Raw genomic sequence first — 4,162 nt, 5'->3', positions numbered from 1 at the left:
CCTTTCTATCCTTCTTTACTTCGAGGGCCGGCCCTCTTTAAAAAAAAAAAAATAAGCAGGGCGTGCGGAGCAGGCACAGGTTATTTGCATGAAGAGGAGGGACTTACAGGCGCTAGGAAGCCGGTTGGCTAAAGAGACACGCCCCCGACGTCGGCCGTTAAGACGCGTAAAGGGGCGGCAAGGCAGCGTCCGTCTGTCGGGCAGTTGGGGCGCAGTATTTGTACGATGAATAGGGGTGGGGGGGAAGAGGAGAGGCGGAGCGTGCGTCGTGCGTTCGTGGAAAGATGGGAGCGGAGAGGCGCAGGGATGCGGAGAGTGTAAGGAAACGATGCAACACTGGTAGTGCTTTCAGTGGAGACCGAAAGAGCGCACGAGGCGGAAGGGATTAGCTGCCGGAGGGCGGAGTCTAGGTAACTAGGGAAGAGTGTCCGAATCACGCGTCCATTCGTAAGAGGCGAAAGCTCCAGAGGGTGGGGCCTTCTAGTTATTAAATCACGTCATGCAAATGGAGTGGATAGACAGGCCAATCCTGAGGTCCAGGGGAGTGTATCGTCGGCACCGTGCACTGTAGGCATTCTTTTGATAGTTCTGTTTATTTGCATAATACATGCAAATCATTTGAACAAAGATAGGGTAGGAATGACCTCTTCATTAACATATCAGCAACCAATGACTAAGACATTTAATTTTATAACAATTTTCATGAATATATTTGTATATCTGATTATTGGCAGTTTGTATTCTCTTCACAATGGGTTTCACTCTACGAAATGCGGTACTAATTTCCTTCTTTGTCTTTTATTACTGTGCTCCAATCAGACCTACTACCCGGTCAGCAAATCCTTCGACAACGGTTTTGAAGGCGCCGAGACATCCACAATACATTCTGGAAGCAGAGAAATAAAATCAGATCCTGCCTGGGGAGGTTCAGAAATGCTTCTAGAAAAACGCGACTCTTATTTAAAAATGTGAAGACCTAGTTAGGATTTAGCCAAGTTTGAGGAGAGGGTGCACAGCTCAGGCTCTGTGAACTGATGAGCAGAGGCATGGTTTTAGGCATCTGTGACTAGGCTGATGTGATTAAAATTAAGAGACTGCCTCTCCATTATGGAAAATGAGAGCAGAAAAATTAGCAAGAATCAGATAAGAATTTTATCCTGAGGTTCATTAAGATAGTTGAGATGACTTCAGTTCTTAAACATTCCAAATGATTATCTTGTCCCCTCTCCCAGGTCTCCTACCACAGCAAAATTTCTTGGAAGAGTTCTTCATATTTACAGACAAAAATATCCTTCCTGCCATTCATTTGAGAGAGAGAAAGAGTGTGCAAGTCAGCAAGGGGCAGAGAGACAGAATCTCAGGAGGGGCAGAGACAAATGCGGGGCTCACCCTAAGTGGGGTTCATGTTCACCTGAAGTGGGGCTTGAGCTCACAAACCGTGAGATCATGACCTGAGCTGAAGTCAGACACTTAACTGACTGAGCCACCCAGGTACCCCTCTAATAGATCATCTCAAAGTCAGTAGATCCAACACTGAACATTTGATCTCTACAACATCAAAACCTGTTCTCTTCACTGCCTTCATCATCTCAGCTGATGGCAATTTAAAAATTATAGTTAAGCCAAAAACCCTGGAATCCTCATTGACTCCATTCTTTATTTCACTCCCCACTTTCAGTCAGACAGGAACTGGTGTCTTGAGAAAATACCCAGAATCCAGCCTCTTCATGTACACTGCCTCTACCTTGATTTGAGCCACTCTCCTCTTTGATCTGGGTTATAACAACAGCCTCCTAACTTGCCATCTTTAGTCTACCCCTGCCCCTATAGTCTGTCCTCTACACTGCCACCAGGGTAGGCCTTTCCTTTTTTTTTTTAATATTTTTATTTATTTCTAGGAGAGAGAGAGACAGTGTGAGCAGGGGCGGTCAGAGAGAGAGGGAGTCACAGACTCTGAAACAGACTCCAGGCTCTGGGCTGGCCGTTAGCACAGAGCCCGACGCGGGGCTCGAACCCACGAACCACGAGATCATGACCTAAGTGAAAGTCGGACGCTTAACTGACTAAGCCATCCAGGCGCCCCAGGGTAGGTCTTTCCTTAAAGGAGGCCTCAAAGGACTCCCTTGCTCAAAGTCCTATAATGCCTCTGTTTCTCTCAAAGTCCTTAGAGTGGCCCACAAGACCCTAAATGACTTGGCCCCCTGATTTTATTACTCTCCCTACCTCTACCAGGCATGTCTCACTTTGGGGCCCTATTTCTTCTCTTTCCTCTGCCAAGTTGATTCTTCCCCCAGAAGCCCACATACCTCACTCCTTTACCTCCATGAGGTCTTTGTTCGCTGTTAGTCATCTTCTCAGTGAGGCCTACCCTGATCACCTATTCAACATTTTCATCTTCCCTGACCATCCTGGTACCCCTGATCCCCTCTAACCTGATCTACTTTTTATCTAACATCATATAAAATTTAAATTATGTTGGCTGTTTATTGTCTGTCCTCCTCCCATAATACTTTCCACAATAGAATGAAACTACACAAGGGCAAGGATCTGTTTTGTTGACTTTATATCCCAAAAACACCTAGAATAGGAAGTGGCACATAGTTGATACTCAATAAATGATTTTCAAAGTCTTTTTACCAAAGTGTATATATATGTATATTCTTTTTGATGAATTTTCACAAACTGAGCAGAACATGTAGCCAAAAACAACCTTAACTAGGACCATGGAAACCACCAGAGGGCCCCTTCTAGTCACTGCCCTCCCCAAGGCTAACTACTATCCTGATTTATAACATATATTAGGTTTTTTAAATAACATATAACATATATTAGTTTTACTCATTTTTGTACTGTATACAAATGGAATTGTATAGTAAGGGTTCTTTTGCGCCTGTCTTCCTTTGCTCAACATTATGTTAATGAAATCCCTGCATGTAGTTGTACTTTGTTCATTCTCATTGCTGCATAATAATAGTCCAAGGTATGAATATAACCCAATTTATTTATCCTAGGTGAATGAGTTATTTAAGCTCTAGATCCTTTGTATCCTCCCTAGTGTCACCAGGGTTGTTGTAAAGAATTAGAGAATTAATATATGGGAAGCATTTAGGCTGGTATCTCACTTACGGTAGGTGCTCAATAAAACTTAGCTATTGATTTCATTATGTTTGGATATTTTATTAAACTTGAAATGATATCACCCTCATCTGAAGTCCTATACAGTTAGTGTAGCACCCCTTAGGAGGCCAACCTGGCTGCACCATTGGGAAGAGCCAACAGTCTATCTTCAGTACATGAAACAAGCTGGGCTAATTGGATTACCTCTTCCCAGAAAGTCAGGAAATCAGAAGTAGTGGCCAGTAACTGGAGGTTGCTAGAGTTAACTCATCTGGACCCATTGGAGGAGAGGTCCAATGATAGCCTCACTGAAGACTTAGGAACTCTGAGGTTCCTGCCTTTCCTGGGACTGGCTTTTTAATCCTTTCTGCCACCCAGGGATTCAGTATCCCCAGTATCTGTTCTCAATATCCTCCTAAAAGAAACCCCCTCTCCCTTCGTTAAACTTAGTTTATGCAGCTTGTACCCCAAAAGTACCTCAATGACTCACTTAATGTTTAAGTTATCAGGCTTTATAGAGCTATGAATTCTTTACTCCATTCAATAACATTAGTTCTTTCATCTATCCATCTATCCATCCATCCATTCACATTTTAAACCTTATTGAGAGCTTATGATAAGTCAAGCACTGCAAGGTAGATCATATAATCCCCATTTTCAGATGAAAGACTCAGACAACAGGGCCACCTGGGTGGCTCAGTTGGTTAAGTGTCCAACTTCAGCTCAGGTCACAATCTCACAGTTCATGAGTTTGGGCCCTGCATCAGGCTCTGTGCTGCAGTGCTTTGTGTTCTCTGCCCCTCCCCTTCTTGGATGCCCACTTTCTCTTTTAAAAATAAATAACCTTAAAAAAAGAAAAACAAACTTTAAGGGTACCTGGGTGGCTCAGTCGTTAAGCATCTGACTTTGGCTCTGGTCATGATCTCACGGTTTGTGAGTTCAAGTCCCACATCAGGTGAGCTTGGGCCCCACTTTGGGTGAGCCCTGCTTCTCTCTCTCTCTCTCTCTCTGTCTCTCTCAAAAAAAAAAAAAAAAAAAAAACGCC

General features: G+C 43.7%; 1 protein-coding gene across 2 annotated transcripts in view; it reads right to left on the bottom strand.

The window, feature by feature from the left end:
- Positions 1-605: 605 nt before the first annotated feature.
- Positions 606-4,162, bottom strand: part of AIF1 (allograft inflammatory factor 1) — an 11,220-nt gene continuing 7,663 nt past the window's right edge. Inside the window, exon 6 of one of the 2 annotated variants that reach the window (XM_077760852.1) lies at positions 606-886. The gene's annotated coding sequence lies outside the window, so the exon portion shown is untranslated. The remainder of the gene's footprint in view (positions 887-4,162) is intronic. The other variant, XM_077760851.1, reaches the window with a different exon arrangement.

The sequence above is a fragment of the Crocuta crocuta genome, unplaced genomic scaffold (genome assembly GCF_008692635.1).
Source record: "Crocuta crocuta isolate KB4526 unplaced genomic scaffold, BGI_CrCroc_1.0 scaffold762, whole genome shotgun sequence".
Lineage (NCBI taxonomy): Eukaryota > Metazoa > Chordata > Mammalia > Carnivora > Hyaenidae > Crocuta > Crocuta crocuta.
Note: the sequence above shows the minus strand (reverse complement) of the source record. Positions and strands in the feature narration are given on the sequence as shown.